Source organism: Rhinolophus sinicus, linkage group LG04 (genome assembly GCF_036562045.2).
Source record: "Rhinolophus sinicus isolate RSC01 linkage group LG04, ASM3656204v1, whole genome shotgun sequence".
Lineage (NCBI taxonomy): Eukaryota > Metazoa > Chordata > Mammalia > Chiroptera > Rhinolophidae > Rhinolophus > Rhinolophus sinicus.
The window spans coordinates 150244601-150270021 of record NC_133754.1 but is presented as its reverse complement, the minus strand read 5'-3'; the positions used below and the strand labels follow the sequence as shown (position 1 = coordinate 150270021).

Genomic DNA, 25421 nt, shown 5'->3' with positions numbered 1-25421 from the left:
TGCTTGAGAACCATAAATATCCCTCCCTCCAAGGTGCAAATTTACTCTGCTGCATTCACCACCTGAGCAGGTAGTCAAGGCTATAATGCTGGTACCATCCAGTACCATCTCACTTCCTTGCCCAAAGGAGATGGAGAGGAAGATTCAAGAAAAGCCCCAAAAAGGGGTGGCAAAAAATGAAGAGGATGACGTAGAGACCAACAGACAGGACGATCAGAGCAGCCACCATAGTAGTGGGGATCTACAATTGCTATCTAGGCCCCTGAAGACCAATGGAGTCATCATTTCCGACAAATGCAGTCCTGGGCCTCTGGACCTCCATTCTAAGCACTCAGAATCCAGCTTGAGTGAGAATGCCCAGATGTCTCCCACAAGTTCCTCCTCCAAAAGCCAGGTGGCCACAAGCTCATGCAGCCCTGCTAGAGACATCCTGCGGCCTCCAAAGCCTTATTCTGCAGCAGCAGTGCTCTCTGCCCCAACCCCATGCTACTCCCTGCTGCTAGGGAGACCCACAAAGGAAATGCTGGGTGAAAACCATCCGCCCATCAATCCAGACACACTCATGTCGGGTAAGGAGATGCACAGCCAAAAGCCTTCAAACATCCCATCCAGGAGCTCTTCTTCACTGGTATCTGCCAGCAGTAGGCTCCACAAACACAAAATTTCCATGCCACTTTCACTACCTCTGCCACCACTGCTGTGGGATCAAGGGGAGTTCCCCATACCATGAAAGTTTCCTGCTTAGTTTTTGATGAAAACCCGGACACCTACGTGTTAGTGGAATAAGATTGTGGAAGATAAAACGAAGGTCATTGTCAACTGCCGCGCCACTCAGTATGCCCCTTCTTTTACCCCACCTTGGGGTGACTGCAGACTCCTTGCCCCTGGCTACTCACACTGGGCAGCTTCCGGCTACTACTGCCAAATCAACTGACCTATCTGCCAGACCCCTGACCTTGTCTGTTCCTACACCTCCTCTAACACAAAATATTGATCAGGAAAAAAGACACACACTTCTTCACTTTCATCTTCCTGTTCATACTCATTCTCTTCCTCCATTGAGTCACATTTTGGGAATTCCACATAATGAAAATGGAGGCCGTTTACATTCAGTCATAACTTCAATGTCTATTTCTGACCTCTCCACACCTGCTATGACCTCAACCATCTCCTTCCAACCGTCTTCCTGCAACAATGAATCTCCGACCCCTATGTGTATAGATTCTCCTCCTGCTTTATCCTTACCCACCCCTCTTCCAGTCCCTTCTGCTAGTGTCCCTCTTTTCATTGCACTTCCCACCAACGCAGTGGCCGTCCCTTCCACCTCAGCCAATGCATCTGCAAGTCTTACTGCCCAGCCTACTTTAGATCCTGATGTCACTGACATGGACACTACTCCCCCTTCTGATGTTTTCATATTCATAGCTCCCCCATACCCGAGAAGGAGATTTTGCAAACCCCAAGTCTATTGCCATGTGGCAAACCCTCCAAAGTTAGTAGTCTCCTCCACTGGCCCACCTGCATCGAAGTACCTCCACCTTGCTCCAAACTATGCAGTTGGCCCCAAAACCACCCCTGAGCCCACATCAGGGACCTGTGGTGCTCGGAAAAGGAAAACCTCTCTCATCCGTGCTCCTATTAGCACCAACTCGCCCCTCGTGAATTCTGCTGTCACTTGTGCTCCAATAAGCAGCACCTCTGCAAACCCTATCAATGACTCGGAGGCTACGGACACCATGCCTGCTACCTAGGCCGTCATTTTTGAGTGTCCACCAATCTTCTGGAAGAACTACTTCCCATTTTACATAGAACTTCCTAATTCTGAAAACACACCACCCCGTGTCAACATTCTGCCTGTTGATGTCTCCACCCACAAAATGAGTCGGCAAAGGGACACAAGTTTTCAACCACGAATGGCCTTTGTTCCAATGGAAAGGGGCTTAGCCGCATAAGTGAAACTTTACCTGCTTTACCTACAGCAAGACTTTACCTACAGCAAGACAGAGGACTGTATCTCAGGAGAGGAGTTTGAGAGAGAGTGTGTGTGTGTGTGTGTGTGTGTGTGTAAGAGGCATATGAGCCCAGTTCAGAATTACACTGGACTTGAAACATTCTGTGGATAACAGAAGAGAGCTGAACATCAACTGTTATCCCTGGTGTCATTCCCCAACCCAAGCTCTGGACAAGTTTTCTCTAGTGTTGGAACTGTCAGGATGCCCACTGCTGTTTATAGGTGCTTCCTTTTTCCCCTACTTGTTTACCTCAATAGGCCCTTATCTCTCCTAGATTATGTTTGTGTGTGTATATATATATATATATATATAAAATATTCCTTTTAATCTGCCTCTGCCACTGTGTCTTTACTCTTTAACTCAGCTGTAGCAGAGGAAGAATTGACATATGAATGGAGATATGATGAGCCAGGCTTAACTCTATGCAAAATTTTCTACGTCCCCATGACTGGGATGTGGAAGTAGTCACACTTTATGACTGCATGTGCTGACTCTTAAAATCTTGTTTTGAGTGTAAGGGGTGACAATCCTGGAGAAAGTAAAGTCCAGAAGACACAGATGTGGTGACTCAACCTTGCCTCTTTCCTCTATGCTTCTTTCTTCTCTCCCACCACTCTGACCTCAGTGTAGGCTAGATAATCTCTGATGTGTCATAGGAAACCACACTTTATGATTTCAGTTTTTGAAAATATTTAAATGTTTTTATGTATGTGTCTTATTATTTAATTTAGACTTAGGCCAATCATCCTCACACATTCCCATATTATCCAGAGAGGATGAATTTGGCATCTAGATTCTTGAGTCTGGAGGAACAAAGTGAGGAAGAGCTCATGCCTGCTCTGTAATTATTGAAAATTTAAATTTATTTAGAATTGATCATGCTGCTTAAAAATATCAGAAAATAACCTTTTTAATAACTAGCCTGGCTCTAATCTAAACTGCTAAAATATCAAATCACACAAATTAACAATTGCACTCAGTTCTGACTGACCCTAGAGTTCTACACGGTCTTCACTGGACTTAATAAAGGCAAAATTCCTGACTTTGTGGAGCCTACATTCTAGTTGGAGGGGAAAAAAAGAAACAACAAACATGTGTAAATTATCTGGTAGGTTATCCAGTAATAAATGCTATGGGGAATAAAGCTGTGTATGGAGGATTGAGGTTGTGGGGAAGAGAGAAGCAGGGTTTTCAATTTAAACAGTGGACAGGATAAGTCTCAGTGGGAAGATGGGATTTGGACAGTCTACAAGGAGTTGACTGAATCAGATATCTGAGGGAAAAGCATTCCATATAATGGGAATAATCACTGCAAACGCCCAGAGAAGGATGCCTAGTGTCCTCAGGGAACAGTTAGTAAACAAATGTGGCTGGAATAGAGTCAACGAATGGGAGGGAGGAGAGGACAGAGAAGATGTGGGCTGAATTCCCTGCACCACCACTTATTGGCTGTGAAATCACAAGTGACTCAACCTCCAAATGTCTCAGTGAATTACTTTTTTTTTCAATAGCCTATTTACCTTGTAATATTTTTAAAAGGATAAAATAAAATAATGTACGGAAGTGACTTATAAGCCATCTTGTTATTGTTCTATATACAAGGATAGATAGACAGACAGATAGATAGATGATAGATAGATCGATAGAGTTATACACTGAATTTCTGTGTCCCCCCCAAAAAAAAAAAATCAGATGTTGAAGCCCTTATCCCCAATGTGATGGTATCTGGAGGTGGGGCCTTTGGAAGGTAATTACATTTAGAAGAGGTCATGAGGGAGGGGAGCTGCCATGATGGTATTAGTGCTGTTATAAGAAGAGGAGGAGACATGAGAGCTTTTTCTGCCATGTGAGGATATAGCAAGAAGGTGGCAGTCTGCAAGCCAGAAGAAGAAACCTCACCAGAAAATGATTCTGCCTTAATCTTGGACTTCCCAGGCTCCAGAACTGTGAGAAATAAATGTTGGTTGTTTCAGCACCCCAGTTTATATTTTGTTATAGCAGCCTGAGCAGACTAAAACAGGTAGGCAGGCAGATAGATAGATAGATAGATAGATAGATAGATAGATAGATAGATAGATAGATAGATAGATAATAGATAGACGAATGGAGATAGAACACTTAATAGGTTCCTTAAATTACAGTGCTTTGATTGCCTTCACTAGGCAATTCAAACAGGAGATCCCCATTTTAAAGGGAGCATACAAGTGCTTGCTTTTATGAAGTAAGCACATGGAAAAATATGATAACTGAAACTACTAATGCACAGCACGGAGCCTAGTGCAACATTTCTGAGCTTAGCCCTGTAAAAACAAAGAACATCGTCACCGAGAGGCTGTGGACTCCTCCAAGCACCCTGCTGCTGATTCATTTACTCTAAGTTGTTTATCGCAGTTCCAGAGGATCAAAGCTCCTGCTCCCTGGCTTTAGAGAATCACCTGCCCTTGGTAGCCAGAACTGCCTCTCAGAAGCAGGGTTGAAATCCAATTTGCTTCCAAGCACCCTCTCTCTGCCATGCCTGGCAATATTACTAGGGAAAAAATGATAAATTCATACTTTTTGACTTAAAAAAAAAAAGGCTTTCAAGCTAAACATAATGATTCTGATAAGGCAAACGTTTAACAAATGTGTGAGAGATGTAAAGATGATTTGTAATTGCATGTTTTGATGCACTCACAGTTGAAGCTATTTCTAAATACATAGAAATAGTCTTTTATTTTTTTATGAAAATAATATATGAGTACGATAACAACTTGAATAATACTGAAATTAAACCCTTCTCAACCCACTTCCCCTCTCCAGAGACAGGTTTTCACTACTTTGATGTTACCCCGTGATACTAACTAAACATTATGCTTGTCCCGCTGTATCATGACATATCCATTTTAGACAACATTTTTACCACACTAACATGGGAAGATAAATTCTCACTCCCACTATTTTTCCTCCTTCCTCCTTTGCAATATGTGATATTCATTTTCTTAATTTTGCTGCTTCTCGTTGGTAACTTCCTGTACTTGTATTGGCTTTATTGATAAGACAAGCTGAGACAATTTATAATTCGCCAATGAACTGGCCTAGGCTGTTGTATAGAAATTTAAAAACACTGACATGGTGCCATACCTAAATTAGCCACATGGTCAATCGTTCAAAAATATTTTTCTGGATACAAATATTTTTTTCTGTTTCCCTTGAAACAGAATTTTATTAATTTCACTAAATACAGGTCTCAAAGTTATGACAGAAAGTTGAGTACACTATATGTTTGAAATTCCATTTATTATTATTAACAAATATATTTATAGTGCTTATACTATGTATGACAAGTACTATTTTAAGTGTTTAGTAAATATTAACCCACTTAATCCTCATAATAACAATCCTAATAGGTAAGTATTATTTGTAATATCCACATAAACACACACACACACACACACACACACACACACACACACACACAAAATAAAAAATAAAAAAAATAAAATAAAAACCTGAGGCCCCGAGAGGTTAAATAGCTTGCCCAATGTCACAAAGTAGGTGGCAAAAATCCAGTATGTATAACCAAACCGTCTTGACTTTCATCACTTTGCTGTGTCACCTTATTGTAAGCTATATTTAGGGAGAGGACTTAATTGACAAGAGTCTAAACTAAAGGCAGCAGGTAGAAATGAGAAAATGAATGATCCTGGAAACTGGGGAGAACTTAAGTTCAGAAATTTCTGGCAATAAGACCTAGAAGTAGCAACAAGAATCTTGGAATATTAACTTGGAGTAGCATCTGAATCCATTAATAAATGACTTTGTTTTTTTTAAAGTTCAGAAAGACCAGCTGGATGAAGAAGAATAATGGGGGGGGGGGAGACTGTCAAAAGTAAAAGAATAATATGACTTAAGACTTAAGTGAGGAGAGGTAACCTTTCCCCTCTGAGTAACAGAAGAGAGGCCTCAGCCTGTGGGAAAGGAGAGAGCTCTTTCTACCAGGTGTCTAGGCATTTGTTACCAGGATTAAAAATGGCAACAATTGTGCTGGCTTCAATGATGTCACAAAACCAAAGATTCCATTTCCATGTACAGCATACTTACTGTGTTTTAGACATGCTGCTCAGTGTGTTTCTCGTCACACATTTTAATTAGACTAACAGTTCCTCTGAGGTATGTATTAGTTCCCTAGAGCTGCTGTACTGCATTACCACCAACTTGGTGGCTTGAAAGAAAACATACTTATTCTCTTACAGTTCTGTGGGTCAGAGGTCCAACGCCAGTTACACTGAGCAGTGATTAGGAGTTAGGAGGGCCATACTCCCACGGCAGGCTCGAGGGGAGAACCCTTTCCTTGTCTTTTCCACCTTCTTGTGGCTGCTAGCATTCCTTGGTCTTTGGCCCCATCAATCGAGTCCCTGCTTTGTCATCACATTCTCTTTGTTTGCAGCAAAATCTCCCTCTGTCTCTCTCATAAGACCATGTGTGATTACACTTAGGGCCAATGCATATAATCCAGGATCATCTCTGTATCTCAAAATCCTTAATTTAATCCCATCTGTAAAATTCCTTTTTGCCATTTAAGGTGACACTAACAGTTCCTGGGGATTACGATCTGGACATGTGGGAGCAAGGGTATTAGTCAGCCTACCACAAGGTAGGTACTATTATTTTTCTCAGAGGAAGGAAATGAAGTTTAGGGAAGTAATTTATCCCAGGGTTTACAATGTTTCAGAGTAGGGATTTAAATTCTGGCAGTGTGACTTTAGGACACACTCTGAACCACTGTGGACCTGTGTTCTTAATCCCTGGTGTCCTCGGTTAAGAGTCACACTGAAGTATCAAGACCCCATTGGATAAAAAGCCATGTACTATCTTCTCTTTCACTTTGTTTGCCTGGTGTATTTATGAACTTTCCGAGAGTAGAAAAGTTCACAAAGGTATTGTGCAGCCTTACTAAGAGAAAACACTTACTATTTGGTTTGCACTTGGTCATGGAAAGTTTTTAAATAAAATATGCTACCACGTAGTGTTGCACCACTTCATATACTTAAACAACCAAACAACAACAACAACAAGATATAGATGCAAAAGTGTCAGGAACTTGTCTAAAGCCACCGCGGAGGGCAGAGAAAGAGCTGGTGCCAGATGCTAGATGCCCAGGCCTGAAAACAGACTGGTCCTGATTAAGCACCTGTTCAGAGGGATTGTGACTCATTGCCCAGCACCTGAGACCTTCTACCCCAGCTTCAAGATGGAAATTAGCCGTGAGATCAGATACTTGTACTCATCACTAATCCATAAACTGCTATCCCCGTCCTTTGTGGGAGAGAACTTGGCACTTTTACAATCCTTTTCTGCTTGAGAAAGAGCAGAGCAGCCTTTGCTCCTCTGGCTGTGACCTACTGTGCTTTGCAAAGGTGATTTGGCCCATGCAGCTGCAAACCCATCTCCAATATCACACATCTATGGAAAATTCCAGTCAAGTTTTAGACCCAGTCACAGTACATTTTTCTGAGGATCAGTAATGATTTGCTGAGGATCAGTAATGCTCTCCGTATGCTGGCTGACAAGGGCATGATCTCTGCGCTTATTATACTCCATTTGTCAGCATCTCTCTGACACAGTTGTCCACGGGATTCCTTAGGAATATTTGAGGTATTTAGGCACAGTTTCAGGAGCTGCTCCTGCCTGTATCCTCTGATTTCCTAATCAACATTTCCTAGCTTAGACTCTAAATAATTCAACTTAGTGGGTTATCAGAAGCATTCTTCCCTACTCTGCTTCATTTGAATCTCTATGTCCTTTAAGAGTCGATACCCAGCATCAGATATTTCCCATCATCAATATTTTCAGGAGACTGGGCTACAAAGATAATTGGCAAGTTCATTACCCTTTCCATTTCTTTTCTTCTAGATTGTTTAAGAGCGATTTGCTAGAGACTGTGTGTTTCAGTGTTTTGCAAAGCTCAGTGGGGCAGAGACAATATTGGAATTCTGTCCCAGAGAAATAGACATTCTGTTAATTGCTCTCCTTTTCTTACAGAAAAGAGATTCATCTATCCCACAGTTACTTGAGGTTTCTTTAAGTGCACTGCAAGGGATCTGATTAGACTGGTAATACTCCACTTTTTCTGTTGGAAGGTGCTTTGCATTCCATAGAATGAAGTCTACACCGCATGAGAAATTTAGTTTAACCTCTCATTTATTGATTCATGAGGTTTGACTCACTGAGATTTCCCTCCTTATACTGTTGTGGAGGAAGTAATTGTTGGCCAAATCCTTGCTCAGATGTTTATATTGTACTTCCTACTTTGTCATTTATCTTTTAACTCTGTTTAGATTTCCTTTTGCCATGTAAGGCATAACAAAAGACATGTCAAATCCACTGTCTTTTTCTTTATATCTCAGTTTCATGTTCTGCTTAGGGAAAAACTTCCTCATAACAAGAATATGACATCTTATCCTATTATACATTCTTCTAGGTAATATTTTTCTTACAGTGGAATATTACCAAATGTGTGCTATATAGGCAATCCTTGCTCTGTACAGTTTACACATGTATGAATTTCAGTTACCATGATTTAAATAATCCCAGTCCCCCAACAACACAATTCAAATTTCAATTACCATCATGTATTAACTGTGAGAAAGTGCAGAAAGTACAAACTTCATTGCTAGCTCTTCAGTCTACAAATCACCACATAAGTAACAAATGTGCATCACAATCAATGAACAATCAGGTTACTCCTTTCAAAGTCTGTCAGTCCTTGGTCACTGTGCATATCATTCAGTTCACACACAGACAGCAAAACATATCATTATGCTGCCTCCTTGTCTCCTGGTGAATATCCGTATGACATTTCACAAAACTGGATGATCAAAACTGGAAAGAGGGAAAGAAAGGCAACAAAGCTGAATGTGCAGCAAAGAAAAATAAAGTGATTATGCTGGAAGTGAAATTTTAATACCATGTAAATGAAGTTGTAGAAGAAATAGCTGACTGTAGGAATGTTGAATTTGCAGACATTAGAGACCAAATATGCAGGCAAAGGAACTTAGTAAAGGCAAAATCAACATAACTGAGAAAAGTGGTTGGGACGAAAGGATGAAGATATCCCAGAGTAAACGACATCAACAAAAACCCTTCACATTAAAGCAATTCAGATATATCTTGGAACACTGAAAGCAGGAAGGATAAAATGTTAGTTGCTGATGCAAACTTAATGTGGAATATGAGATTTTGCCAAGGTATAGAAAAGATTCTTGTTCCTTATTGTAAGCTGTATCACAAGAGGAAGGCAAGCACTGTGCAAAGTATTCTTGCTAAGGTTTTCTTTTTCCCTTTAAGAAAGATGTTAGATTTTGCAATTTCAAGTTCACGTCAAAATTGAGCAGAAAGTGAGGAGAATTCCCATATACAGTAGTACCTCGGTTTTCGAATGTCTCCATTGACGAACATTTCGGTTTACCAATGCCATAAATTTTATGTATCTATGGTATCATTAGACAGTAAAATTTGCAGTTTTAGGGGTTGATTTTAAAGGTCTGGAACAGATTAATCCATTTTGCATTACTTTCTAAGGGGAAACTGCGTATCAGTTTTCGAACATTTCAGAACTCGAATGGACTTCCACAACAGATTACATTCGAAAACCGAGGTACCACAGTATTCCATGCCCCCATACAAGCACAGCCTCCCTACTATAAACCTCCCACCCCAGATAGTATATTTGTTACCGTCGCATCCAGCACCACACGAGCTGTGGGAAGCGAGAAGGGCGGTGCAGGGCTAAGAAAAGACAGTAGCCAAAATTAGAGTGCAAACGGGGCCAAGGGTCTCAAACCTCAAGGACTGAGCCCCGAATTGGGGCAATGCATAGTTTTTATTGGTAAACTTCTAAAGAGGTAAAAGATTGTTAATCTCAAGATCTGTGTGTTAGTAGCCTGCTGGCTTTCTTTCTGAAAGTTCCCATTGTGCTCCAGCTCATACTTTGCCTTCACACACGCACATCTTCAAGGAATCCATTGAAGGGGAGGGACCGATATAATTCCATCGGGTCACAGTTTGCTGAGACTTCCCCTCAAAGGAACTTTTCCGATATCTCTCCATCGGGCCTCAGTTTTCTGAGGCACTCTCTTGTGAAATCCTGGGAAGAGCACAGGAGAACAAACGGTTTGGAAGCTGTAAGGCAACACGTTACAATTGATGAACATACACTAACAAGTTCTGATCACTCAGAACCAACAGTTCAATAGTTCATCTTAGGGTTCACTCTTGGTGTTGTATAATACATTCAATGGGTTTTGACAAATAGTATAATGGCATGTATCTGACACGACAGTGTAATACAGAGTAGTTTCACTGCCCTAAAATTCCTCTGTGCTCCGTGTATTCATCCCTTCCTCACCCCTAATCTCTGGCAACCACTGATCTTTTTACTGTCTTCATACTTTTTCCTATTCCACGTCATATAGTTGGAAACAATATGTAGTTTTTTTCAGATTGGTTTCTTTCACTTTGCAATATACATTTAAGGTTCTTCCATGTCTTTTCATGGCCTGATAGCTCATTTCATGACCTGATAGCTCATTCCAGTGTCAGGATGTACCACAGATATTTATCCATTCACCTATTGAAAGACATCTTGGATCCTAACAAGTGTTGACAATTAAAGCTGCTATAAACATCCTTGTGCTGGTTTTCATGTGGACAAAATTTTACACCTCTTTTGAGTAAATACCAAGGAGTATGATTGTTAAATTGTGTGGCAAGAGCATGTTTAGTTTTATAAGAAGCCACCAAACAATCTTACAAAGTGGCTGCACCATATTGCATTCATATCAGAAATGAATGAGAGTTCCTGTTGCTTCATATTCTTGTCAACATCTGCTGTTGTCAGTGTTCTGGATTCTGGCAATTCTAATAGGTGTATAGCAACCTTGCAATAATTATTAGGTCCAGGAATTTTATTGTTGTTATTGATTCTTTTGGATTTTCTATATAGACAATCATTTCATCTGCAAATAAAGACAGTTTTCTTTTCTCCTTTCTAATATGTACACCTTTTTCTTTTCTTGTCTGATTGCCTTGGCTATAATTTCCAGTACAATATTGAAAGGGAGTGTTGTGAGAGGACACCCTTATCTTAGTGGAAAAGAATCTAGTTTCTCACCACTAAGTATAATGTTAGGGCAATGTTGGACGCATAGAGTAAGTTAGGAAGTATTTCCTTTGCTTCTATCCTCTGAAACAGATTATAGATAATTGGTATAATTTCTTGCTTAAATGGTAGAACTCACCAGTGAACACATCTGGGCCTAGTGCTTTCTGTTATTAATTATTGATTTCATTTTTTAATAGATATAAGCTTATTCAGAGTGTCTATTTCTCTGTGTCAGTTTTTAGATTGTGTCTTTCAAGAAACTGGTCCCTTTTATCTAGGTTCTCAATTTTGTGGTCATAGAGTTGCTTACAGTATTTCTGTATTATCCTTTTAATGTCCTTGTGATATGTAGTGATATCTGGTCTTTCATTTCTGATATTAGTAATTTTTGATCTCTCTCTCTCTCTCTCTCTCTCTCTCTCTCTCTCTGGCTGGCTGGAGGTTTTTTATTTTACTGATATTTTTGAAGGTTCAGCTTTTGGTTTTATTGATTTTCTCTATTAATTCCTATTTCCAATTTCTTTGATTTTTGCTCTAAATTTTACTATTTCTTTTCTTCTGTTTACCTTGGATTGAATTTGACCTTCTTTTACTAGTTTCCTAAAGTAGAAGCTTAGCGGTTGATTTTAGATCTTTCTTCTTTTCTAATGTATGCATCCAATGCTATAAATGTCCTTCTAGCATTGCTTTTGGTTCACATACAAGTTTTGATATGTTTTCAATTTAATTTAAAATACTTTTAAATTTCTCTTGAGTCTTTTTCTTCAACCTACGTATGATTTAGAAATGTGCTGTTTAATCTCCAAGTATTTGGATTTACCTTTATCTCTTTCTGTGTCCACTGTCCAATTCCTGTAGCTTTGAGAACCATTTTTAACAACTCAACCAGCTCTACCATCTGTGTGACAGTCACTTTATCATATGCCATTAAAACTTTGTCTTATACACTGGGTGAAGACTCAGCAGCTTTATTTTGCTTTCAAAATTTTTCTATGGCCTTAGACCCTTCTTCTTCTGAATTAGTACTATCATCAGAAAAACTTCTAGTGAGCCTTCATCCTGCTTATAAGGCTTGCCTGTCCTCCTCCAGGTCACAATAAAAGAAATAATATTTCCACTCTTTGCTTGGTGTTGATCAAAAAGTTTGCAAGATGCCTCTGCTCTCTATTTAAATCCAGAAAAATAAGCAAGTCTTCATTCACACAGACTCATTGAAATGTCATAATTTTAAACTATGCATAACCTTGAACCATGGTCCTTTCAAACACTGTATGGTCCCTCTTTCTTTCTAGGTGTCCCTAGTTTTTCCTTCCTACAACATCTTTTATACATGGTCAATCTATGTCAAAAACTCTTTCTCCCTCCCACTTCTGGATATGTATTGAAAGGAAACATAATCATTATTTAAAGAGATATTTATACTCCTACATTCATTGCAGCATTAGTCACAATTGCCAAGGTCTGGAGAAAATCTAAGTGTCTCACATGAATGGATAAAGAAAACCTAAGTGTCGACAGATGAATGGATAAAGAAAATATGATATGCACACATATATATAATAGAAAATTATTCAACCAGGAAATCCTGTCATTTGTGGTAACATGGATGAACCTGGAGGGCATTATGCTAAGTGGAGTAAGCCAGACAGAGAAAGGTAAATACTGCATGGTATCATTTATATGCTGTACTCTAAAAAATTTAAATAAACTCCTCTTCGCCGGGACATTTTTCCTCAGCAATATCCAGTAGCCTCTACCAGAGTCGCATCATTTTCTTATTGTTTGTACTAGATCACAATCCCATGGTGCCTTTGTATTCACTGGTTTATTGAGGTTACACTTTACCACTTTTTTTTTTCTCTTTGTTATTGATTTCTTTCACTTCTGGCACCAGAACCTCATTTTTCCTTTGGAGACGTCCTTGTGATTCAGGAGGTTGCCTGTCCTCTCCTGAACCCCCATGACTTAGGCCTAGCTAATCACAGTATGTTATATATACTCCACATGGCGTAAGTACTTATTTCGCTATTTTACATCATTTTTTCCTCCAAATTTTAGTCTGGTTACTTTGTTTATTGACTTTAGTAATCCTTTCTTATGTTACCAAACTATTATGTACGTAATTTCATCCATTGCTTTTTTAATTCTAGAATTTTCCTTTGTTTGCTTTTCATATATATTTTTGCATAAACTGTATATGTTTTCCTTTATTTTCTTGAACACAGTAATCATAGTTTTTGAATAATAGTGTCACTGAAATATAATTTTCTTCCCATGCAATTTAGAGTGTATAATATGTTGTGCATCCATCGCCACAATCAATCTTAGAACATTTTCATTCATGCCCCCCAAAAGAAAAGAAACCTTTAGCAGTCACTCACTCCACATTTCCCCTAACCCTACGCAACCAGTAACATATTGTCTCTATAGATTTGTCTATTCTGTACGTTTCATTCAAATGCGGGGTTTTGTGACTGGCTTTTTTCACTTAGCATGTTTTCAAGGTTCATCCATGTTCTAGCATATATCAATAATTCATTTCTTTTTATGGCTGACTAATATTCCATGGTATGGATATACCATGTTTTATTTATCCATTAATCAGTTAACAGACATTTGGGTTATTTCCATGTTTTGGCTATTATGAATAATGCTGCTATGGTTATATTTGTTTGCAAGTTATTTTTGTGCAGGCCTAGCTATTTTTTAAACTAAAAGACTTTTTTGAGCAGTTTTTTGGTTTACAGAAAAATTAAGCAGAAAGTGCACAGTTCTCATACACTCCCTCACCTCTCTACCAAGTTTCCTCTATTATTGCATTTTATATTAGTGTAATACATTTGTTATAGTTAATGAATCAATATTGATACATTATTGTTAACTACAGTCCATAGCTTGTTTTAAAGTTCACTGTTTTGTATATTATATGGTTTTTGACAAAGGTGTGATGATACGCATCCACTGTCCTATGCAATAGTGTCACGGCCCTAAAAATCCCCTGTGCTCCACTATTAGTCCCTCCCTCCCTGCAACCTCTGTCAACCATTAATATTTTACTGTTTCCACAGTTTTGCGTTTTTCTGAATTTCATATATTAATAGTTGGAATCATACAATATGTAGTCTTTGCATATTGGCTTTTTTAAGCTTCTTGCATGTCTTTTCATAGCTTTTTAAAAAAATTGCTGAACGCTATTCCTTACACAGTTTGTTTATCCATTCACCTATTAAAAACCATCTTGTTGACTCCAAGTTTTGGCAATATGAAAAAAGCTGCTATAAACATTCATGTGCATGTTTTTATGTGGACATAACTTTTCAGCTCCTTTGGGTAAATACTAAGGAGTGTGAAGAAAAGATCATATAGTAAGAATATGTTTAGTTTTGTAAGAAACTGCCCTATATCTTTCAAAGTGGCCATACTACTTTGCATTCCGACTAACAATGAAAGAAAGTTCCTGCTGTTCTGCATCCTCACCAGCTTCAGTACAGTAGTTCCCCCCTCACCTGTTGGGGGCACGTTCCAAGACCCCCAATGGATGCCTGAAACCACGGATAGTACCGAATCATATATACATAGCTATACACACACACACACACACACATATATATGTACATGTGTATATATAGATGTATATATCTATATATACACATATACATATATATGTGTATATATACATATATATGTATGTGTATATGTGTATATACATATATGTATATATATCCATATATATATGCTATACGTTTTTCTTACACATAAATACTTATGGTAAATTGATAAATTCAGCACAGTAAGAGATTAATATCAATAACTAAAGATAAAATAGAATAATTATAACATATACTGTAATAAAAGTTATGTGAATGTGGTCTCTCTCTCTCTCTCCCTCCCTCCCTCCCTCCCCCCTCCCTCTCTGATAACTGAGATGGCTACTAAGCGACTAACAGGTGGGTACCTAATAGGTTGGACTAAGGGATGATTCATGTCCTGGGTAGAACAGAGAGGGATAGCATGAGATTTCATCACGCTACTCAAAAAGGTGTGCAATTTAAAATGTATGAATTGTTTATTTCTGAAGTTTTCCGTTTAACATTTTTGGATCATAGTTGACCATGGCTGACTGCAGGTAACTGAAACCACATAGAGTGAAACCATGGGTAAGGGGGGACCACTGTATTCCAGATTTTGGATTTCAGTCATCCAAATAGGTATGTAGTGGTATCTCATTATTGTTTTAATTTAAAATTCCATGATGACATATGATGTATAGCATCTTTTCATATGCTTATTTTCCATTTGTGTATTTTCATCGTTAAATCATTGTTTTTTTAACTAATGCCTGATAACTCCAATATCACCTCCTGTGTCTGTTTATATTGTCTCTTTTTCCCACAGGTTTTGATAATTTAGTCTTTATCTTGGCATGTCAAGTTAATTTTTTAGTTTAATACCAGGCCATAATTTATTTTAGAACATTATAAGGATACATTTACATTCTGAATGCTGTTATCTTTCTCTTGAGAAGATTCACTTTTGCTTATGGTAGACAGTTATTATAGGAACTGATAACCTTAGTGCATTCTCAGTTTGAACTCATTCCAAGCTGGTCTTCAGTCTTTGTGAAGGCTGATCTATTTCTAGTTTGTCCTTCCTCTAAGGGTGTTCCCCTTCAGGATTACCATTTGAAAGTCTGGTTTCACCCTGTTTCCAAGTACCCTTTTACTTGTTGGGCTTTAAACCTAATTATTCCCCCAGCCTATGAGACTACCTAGGGATACGCTTAGCTTGTCAGCCTCTTAGTTGTTGCTTTCTGCTTGAGTTCTTGCCACTTGGCTTCTGTGCTTACAGTCTTTTCAACTCCTTGGCTTCTCAGCCCCTAGGCTGTAAAGTTTTGAATCAGCTAATGCCCTAAGGAGAAAAGCTGTGCCAAATGTCAAGCTTGCGTCTATGTTTCCCTGCTCTGGAAAACTTGGCCCATGTGTCTTTACTTCTTTCTAACATTCTGGTGCTTTCAAACAGATGTTTTCTTACTTTATCCAGCTTTTCTAATGTGGGTCAGCCCTCACCTGATTCTATTTTATTATTAAACTACCATCTCAATTTTCCCTGGGAACAAAATTTGTATTTTATTTCAAAAGTTACTTTTTATTTTCTATCTTAACTTAGTTTCTATAGGGACCTTTTTACTTGATTATTTGATTTAGTTTGATTTAGTGTTACCACTAAAAGAAGATAAGGTGTAAACAGGGAAGCTAAGTATATCGAGGGAAAATCACTGAAGAGTGGTATGTCTTGTTTGTTTGTTTTTTTCGTGTGTTTTTTTCCTTTCCTTGTCTGCTCTGCAGCTAAGTTGGCCTTTTTTGATTTGACCCACTTGCCCAAATATGGCAAAGACCTGATTTTACTCTAATGAACATCTGCATGTCAGGAACAGCTGGATGGTGGACACTATGCCCAGTTTTTCTGTGTGAAGGTTTTGTAGCATTTCCCAAAGCTCTTTAATTTGCCTCCTGCAAACACTGCTCAGATTCTTAAGGGTGTCTAAGAGTCCATATGTAAAGCCTCTCTACCTGCATACCAGATGAGCTCTTCTCTCTCTCCTGAGCTCATCTGTGGGATGGTAGTCCTTGGTTTTTCTTTTTCCCAATCCAATCAAAGTACCTTCTCCCTCTCTCTCTCTCTCTTTATCAACACTATTAAATACGAATAATATATTTTGCATATTCATTTCTTAATTACAATGGAATATTGGAAGACCAAATCATTAAACATGAGCCCCATTGACCTATGACTTACACAACACTTCTCCCCTGGGCTTAAACTTATGATATGCATTTGGTTTTCTTATGGTATCTTCTATATTCCTAAATTTGTAAAGCTTTAGCTAATTCCTGAGTTATGTGACAATGAGAAAGCAGTCAATTCAGTATTATAGAAGTGCAGTGTAGACCTAGGGACCAGAACCAAAGACTAGAAAGCCTGTTAAAATGAGTTTCATTTGTACTTAAGTTTACCAAGTGCTGAGGGTGAATAAGAAGGGGTGTGAGAGAAAAGCAGTTTAATTTAATTTACTATCACAGATCTTTACATTGTGGTTTACATCATTATAATTTGCTTGTGTAAATAATAATAATATATAAGGAAAACAAACACTATATGATGGAAACAGTGGGTAATTAATTATCAGATCAAGGAGCACAGATAAAAATTGCTATGGGATTTCATTAAAGAAGGAATCTAACAACCACTGGCTTCTTCTGAGAAGATGTCTTAGAAGAGGTAGGATTTGCAGTGAGTCTTAAACAGATATGTTAACAAGGTGAACAATGGGCTTTTAAGGCAGGGAACAGGCACAGTGCTAAAAGTAAATACAGAGGCCTTCAGGAATAGAGAGCAGAATTGGCTGAACAGAAGAGTGATACATGCTGGGGAAGTGGGAGTAAGGTTGGCTGAGTTCGTTAAATAAAATAGAATTAGATTGAGGAGGAAGTGGTGGAAAGTCAGCTGAAGGCTGTGGAAAGGCCCTGAAGATGTAGATCAGTGTAACAATATTAAGAAATCAGTGGTACTCTGATTTGAGTACAGTATATGAATGTCTAGTTTTAAACATCAGGGGACACAATACAAGAATAAACTACTGATATATTTGATATGTGGCAAAATGCCAGACAGAAGAGAATATACAATGTGTGTTTCCATATGTATGATATATGGTGATAGAGGTCAGTATAGGAGTTACATCCTCTAAGGAGTATAGAAGTGGGAAGAAATTACAGAAACATTTTAGGGTGCTAGAATGTTTTATATCTTGATCTGGTGTTGAATATATGGGTGTATAAAAAATTCATGTATGATCAGTGCATTTGGTGTTTATTAATTGTATGTCTGTCTTTTAAAAAAATCTATTAGGTTAAGTAGTCTATCAATTGTATGCAGGGAATTTTAACCAAGGAATAAGCAAGGTATTACTGCAGTAATAAGTTGTAATCTGCTCACTCTGTACTAGAATGTCACTATCAGAAATAAGGGGCAATACGGGTAAGAAAAAAGAGAAAGCAATTTTGATGGTTACATGAACTGGGTAAACTAGATGACTCCATTTTCAGCTTAAGAACTTTGGCAGTGTTTGGAAACCTTTGAACAAAGAAAAGATATACAATTAATGACAGTATACTATGTGTCAATCCCTGAGCTATGTTTTTGCACATATAAATTTATTTAATATTTTATCTTGTAACTGAGAAAGTGGAGATGAGATAGGTAGCTGTTTATGACACTAGAGGTTGAGAACACTAATTAGCTCATATTCATCAGAAGTTTTAAGTCAGAGAAAGGAATCCAGAAGAAATGAATGGTAAGTGTCAGGAGCCATGAAATATACTTGGGAACTCTCAGCACCCACATTAGAGATGAAGCCACCAGAAGTGTGGTGCTCCTTAAGGGGCACAATGAATCAAACAAAAGCAGAAGACTAAGACTGGAGTCCTGCAAAGTGACAAATGTTAGGGCGAGAAACAGTGAAGGGTTGTAAGAAAAAAATAATTGGATGCCCTTCCCAACATAAAAATATCTTAATCTCCATCTCAGTATTTCTCAAACTGGCCTTCCATAAAAGACAGTTCCATCAGCTGATTAAAAAAGTTAGCTCTGAGAAAATGGTTCAGTTATCAAGTAAATTTGAGTAAGACTGAATTAAACAAAGTTAAATCAATTCTTTCTTCCAACACTTCTCAGAGTGGGTAGTGCAACAATATCTAAGTTGACTCTCACAAGGGGATATGGTATGCAGCTTTGCCCACGGTTGCCTCAGAACTACGTTATCATCACCTAAGACCCCTGTTTTGCAGGACCGAGACTGTGAAATGCTGCTCTCATTACGTCAAACCACACACCAGTCTCAAAATACATTCTTTCTTCTTCTGCTTTTGCTCACATTGTTCCTGCCACCTGGAATGCTTCTCTTTTAGCCTCCACCTGCCAAAACCTTACCTATCTTTTAAGATGCAAGAGATAAAGAAAAGCTTATATCACTAAAAAGGGAAGGAAAGAAATCATTGATTTACATTTCCTGTCCAGGAAAAAAGAAAATCCTAAAAACCATACCACAATGACCTTAACTCTGTGAGTGCAAATGCATTGTGTTATATTGAGTCCTGTAAAAATCAGTGTGCTGCAATATATAAGAATATCCATGTTTGCTCTTCCATAGATTTTGCTAACAATTTTGATGAACACGGTTATTTATTAAAGAAGCCATTTTGTTTGGCTCAGCTCTCATACCCAAGGAATATTAAAGTTGGAGCAGCCTCCAGATATTAGCAAATCGATCCACCTCATTTCCCAGATGAGGAAACTTAGACCTTTATATATTGCATATTCTTTTTATTGACAAAAGATAAGGAAATAAGATATTGGCACCTCTATCTTTTAGATTAAGAATTCTAAGATTTTTGTAGAACATTAGGATATTATCTCTGCTGACATTGAGATAATGTGTTTCTTATCTATCCTGTCCTATTGCAGTGACTAAGAATGGTGGGTGGTAGTCAGGAGTTGTTCAAAGGGAAAAGAAGACTTAGTGACCACCAATGGAGAGAAATTCATTATATTTAAGTTAATTACATCCAGTTTATCAGCTACATTGGGGAATGATGAAGTTAAGTTTATATAGGATTAGCATGTCAGTTTCTTCCATGGGTTCCCTCTTATGTCATGTTCAAGTGAGCTAATGGTTACTTAGCACCAAACGAGGCACTTGGAGTCCATTATGAAATTGGACTAAATCTCTTATCTGTGGCATTTTTATTCTTCTTTGGTGAGTTTAGGCAGAATTACTTCTCTTATGTTTTGACAAATGCAAGTATTTAATTAGGGCTAAGTTTTCATAAGTTCTTTTGCTGGATATGAGGGTAAGGAGGATCAATGAGTTAGAGTACTTCTAGATATGAGCAAAGAGTCTTACACTTGAAGTGAGCGAAAACTGATTGAAACTCCCTATGCTTAAAATTCCCAACTACCTTTTATGTTATAAAATGATTAAAAAGGAAGTGGGTATTCTAGGAGGTGATGGAGTCAACCAAGAATATTTTGAAAGAGTTTGTGGATGGCTGTAAAGAGGGCAAGGAAAGTGGAGACACAAGACTACTGAAAAGGGTTTTGCTTGGCCATAATAATGGAATCAGAAAGAGAACAAGAGGAAGAATGGCAGATGCAGAGGAAAAGAAAAAGCAAGGACACAGAACCAAAAGGAAAAGTAGAAAACTGAGACAAGCTGAAGAAGAATAGGGAGAAAATTGGGTTAAAGGAAGAAACAGAGAAGGGGGAGTGGAGTCCAGATGACGTTCAAAAATTAATGTGACACACATTAAAGATTTACCAACAATGGTCATGTTCATTACCCTCAAGTAGTTTGCTGTATGTGTTTCAAAGACATGAATAAATATAAATTTTTGTAAAAATGAGATATGTGCCAAGATAATAGTATTCACAGAATTGTATGGGAGAATAAAAATGAGGAGTTTAGATTAAATCCTGCCTATGGGGATGAGGAAAAGCTTCATAGAGATCTTCAAAGTCGATGACTCTTTGGAAAAAAAGAAAAGGGAAGTAATAATAAAAGATAGGAAGAGAAGTAAAGGAAGTAAAGAAGAAAGAAAAGTTTAAAGAAGAAAAGTGGGGAGCACAAAGAAAACATGACAAGACTGGCCAGAATTCACAAAATTATAGAATATTCATATTTTGAGTATTGCAAAATTTGTGGATGAAAATAATAACTATTTTCATTATAATATGCCAGTACTTCACATGCATTATCCCATTTTTAATCCTTGAAATAGCCCAATAAGGTAAATATTATTAATATTCTATTTTTCAAATGAGTGCATTGGTCTACAGAAAAGTTGAATAACTGCTGGCTAGTGGCAGGGCAGACATTTGAATGAATCCATTCTGATATTAAATCCATATTTTATTTATCAAGTTCTAGTGAAAAAAAAGAAAAGAAAAAAAGAGGTTGACAATTTATTAAAAAGAGAGAATAAAAAGAAGAAAAACAAAAAGAAAGGAAAGCAGAAACATACATTCAAAATAGGGCCTCTGATTAATGCCAGCTGGAAATAATGCACCAACATGAGAGCTACATGAGAGTTGCAGAACTCTTAATCCACATTCCCTGGGATACACAACAAACCTGATCAAATGTGGATAGGTTCTAGGGGACAGTTTCCTTGTGGCTTATCCCTGCATCATTCTGAATCTACTTCCTCATATTCCAAAGCAAAATTACAGAGGGAATAAGACTGGGCCAGGTGAGAATTAATTCTTTGTTATCTGTGGACCTCACCATCCCAAAGAGGTGTCAGTTCAATTGATTATATAGTTAGAAGACAAGAGATCAAGCTGTTGTTTCTGTTTTTAAATGCTTACCACAGTCACTGCACACATGTCTCACCTAATTCTTGTAACAATACTATGCAAGTTGGTGCCAACTTCCTGCCTTTACAGATAAAGGAGCTAAAGCTTAGAGAAGTTTCACAACTTGCTCATGATCACACAGCTGATAAGAGATACAGTAGCTCTAAATACCCAGAACCATATGGCATCCAGTTGCTCAAAATTTGGAGTTTCCAGGAGCTGAAAGTCCAGCGAGATAATACATGAGTCAAGTTGTCAGACGCATACAACTGCAGTTTTAAATTACAATTATTATGTGATGTCCCATGTTAGAGAGGTTGGTAGGGTCAAGACATTTTAGAATAAATTGAAATAATTGGAGAAGTTTTGTAGGAGTTAGGTCTTGATGTATGTTTAGAGGAAAGACCATCAAATGTTTTGCCAAGTAAAGTAAAAACAGTTATGTTAAGCAATGCCAGAAAAATCATAAATCATTAGAGAGTCATCCTCACTACTGAGAAACAAAAGGTCTTCTCAGGCCAACCATCCATTCTAAATTCCCTTTCAAAAGCATGCATGTAGAATTCTGAAATTAAAGTTCCAAATCATGACTGACAACTGCTGTGGCTACTGCTCTTTACCCAGAGGAAGCACCACCAAAAGTCTGAGGAGAAATGCACTGTTCGTGTTTACTATGTAGCTTCCTGTCCCGACTTTCAGAGATGTCATGGTTTTCATAAAAATGAAATTGTATGTAATGAGAAAAAGAAGCACAATTTAATCCCTTCTTCAACACTGAATCACAAAAACTGAGGCTATAACTCTTGAAACTTGAACACCATAATTGTCTTATCATTCAAATCTTTCCCAATAATTGCAAATGGAAACTTGGAGACTAAAATATTGTCCTATGGATTTTTAGATTTGTAGAGCAGGATATATGGTTAATTAACACCATTTGGTTCAGGAGTCTGCTGCGATCCCCAGCCACCGAGACGCAGCCCCTTCCTCAGGGCTTCGAGGCCCCCAATTGGGTGTTGTCCTTTCATCTTTCCTTCCTGCAGCAGGGTCCGGCAGTGGCCCCCGGGGTCCCATCCCCATCTGGAAGGCACTGCTTGGATTCAAGACGACCAACGAGGAACCTCTTCCTAAAAATGTTCCACTGAGTGAAACAGACTTCAAAGTTTTGCATGAGACAAATGAATTCTAAGGTGGAAACAGCACGAAGCATATGGGCAAACAGCATCAAGCTTTGGAGGGCAAGTACACAGATCTTTAATGACGTAACTGGTTTAAGGGAGTCATGAGAAATACGAAAGCAACAACAATAAGAGTCTGCATGGAGGGGAAACATCCTTGTAATGCAACTAGCAACCTAGGAGCAAGAGATGCAAGAGTGTACTACTCAAACACAGTAACTCAAACAAGTCCAGCAGCCTAGTGTTGCCCATCTGAGATCAACAATGGTAGACCCAGCAATCAGCTTGTTTTTCCTAAAAATTAAAGGTGAACTGGAAAAGACTAAAGACAAACTGGAACAAACCCAAATGACCCGAGAGCCTGAAAGTTTATGCCTGACAGGTAAACAAATCATACTCCCCAGTCAAGACTTCCCAGACGGCCCCACTATGAGAAAGCTGTGATAGGACAGCCAAGTACTCATTTCCACACCAAGACTCAGACTTTTGGAGCCAAAAAAAAAAGAGCCATATTCTTATACAGCTTGTAATGGTTAATGTAAAACTTACCAGATGAATCTTGTGTTCCAGCTTTTTTCTCTTCCCTCTCCCCTTGCTTCAGAGGATTGATGGTGTTGGACTATTTCTAAGAAGTGGCCACTTCCAAAAAATTCCCCTTTAGAACAGGTAGACACTTGAGAAATATTCTGTTTGAAGAAAATAAAGGGAGAAACAAGAGTCTTAAGTCTGTGGCATACTGTGTCTTCAGACAGTTTGTAGGAATGAAAACCTAGAGATTTAAAACCATGAATCGAACATGTTAAATTCCAGTAAAATGCAAAAATGTCATGTATCGTTCTTAACCTTGAGCATAGTGACTTAGAGACATTGTGTGTGAGTTTTACCAATAGGACTATGGACTTGTGATTGGTGTTGAACTTTTGGGTCAAAAGTCAAATGAGGTGAATTTTGCCTTTGAAGGATTTATTTGCTAAGACACAGCTTAAGAGTTCTGAGAGAATCAACTAATGTCAGTAGAAGTAGTTCATATATTTAATCATTTAGTCTGGGGCTATGTATCACTTGATTGAGCCTTAAATCAATGTGCTTATAATGAATGGGTTGTTCTTTGAATGGTTGCTAATACTATAGACAGTCTTACTGAGGACTGAGCAAACATGAAGCTGTGGTATCATACTTCAGGTTTAAACTGTTTGAAGCATTATAAACATTCATTTCACAACTAGATTGTATAAGGATATTGGCTGTGATGAGATTCACTGTGTGATTTTTGTTTTAGTCGTGAAGTTTATTAAATCCCCATCCACAGGCACATGTTGAAAGAGAATTGTCATTGGTGTTAGTGAGGGGATGTGTTCCATCATTGTATTGGGGCCTTTTGTATTGCACTCTTGATATTAAATAAAATGTGCTTTGAAAAAAAAAAAAACCAACACATTTGGTTCAATGTCTCATCATAGAAATTAAAAAACTTAATGTGAAGGGTGGTAGTGCTAGTTAGTTGCCCAATCTCTTGATTTTTGGACCTCTTACATGTATGTCAGGGGATTTATAATACTGCTCAATCAAGGAACTTCCTGTAGGATATTGGCTTTGGTTTGTGAAGGGAAGGTGGTATTACTATGTGGCAGTAACAAGGAGATATCTCCCAAGGACTTGAAAAGGAAAGATAATTAATAGACACATATGAGAGCAACATCTTTTTTTTTTTTTGAGTAGAGAAAATCAAAGTCAACTGAATGAGAAAGAAGGACTGTCAGGGCTATACATTTTGACTGTAATATGATTAATCAATGAAGTTATGTAAATACTATACATAAAGAAGATATCAGTCAAAAATGGGGAATGAGTCATCTATAAAATTGTAGACAAAGTAGAGAACCAGGGGCAAAAGTTGGCAGTGCACATCTATGCACTGGGTGGGTAAGAGTTAAATTATCCAGTAGATTCAAATTTTTTCCTTTCTTAGGTCATACCATTTGGGCTATGATGGCATAAAAGGTGAGCATTGACAATACTGAAACATAGATTTGGGGAACTCTATTAAAAGTATAAGATTGTTCTGTGATTATCAAGTTTAATAAGGACTACTGAGCTAGTCCACATCTCTGTGGAACGCATGTTTCTACTATTAATCATCCTATAAGAGATTAATCTTAGCATAGAGAATTAACACTTGGGGGAATTAGGCCTTATAGTAGGATTGAGGACATCATTTGTGTCTGGAGATAGGAAGAAATTTGGCTTAAAGTCCAAGACTAAAGGTTCTACAGCAGATCTGGTGGGGGGAGGGGGGTTAAAGTGTCTGTACCTGGGCAAATGGTGACAAATTGGGAGTCAGACCTATAAATGGCCGGTGAGAAGCCCTAGGGTGAACTGAGGAGGGTATGTGATAGTTTGAAATCTCTTCCAGCCTCCCGAAGCTAAAGCCACATTCAAACTGGTTGATCTCAGCAGCACTGAGGGGAAATTAATACTTTGAAAAATCCTGTACCCATGTGTGGAGCCATGCAGTGCAGAGGAGAACAATGTCCCCCTGATCGCCAGGATCTGAGGTTAAAATGGCTGTCACTGGCAAGCGATAGGTTACCCCAGTAGAGTGATCTCACAAGCTCTTCTACAACCGAGGGCTGTGGTTTGGTGGCAATGCCATACCAAGCTGTTGGCTGAAAGAAA

The 25421-nt window shown here is 38.2% G+C and overlaps 1 pseudogene; it reads left to right on the top strand.

The window, feature by feature from the left end:
* Positions 1-20697: 20697 nt before the first annotated feature.
* LOC109449917 (pre-mRNA-splicing regulator WTAP) lies at positions 20698-23518 on the top strand (annotated as a pseudogene).
* The last annotated feature ends 1903 nt before the right edge of the window (positions 23519-25421 follow it).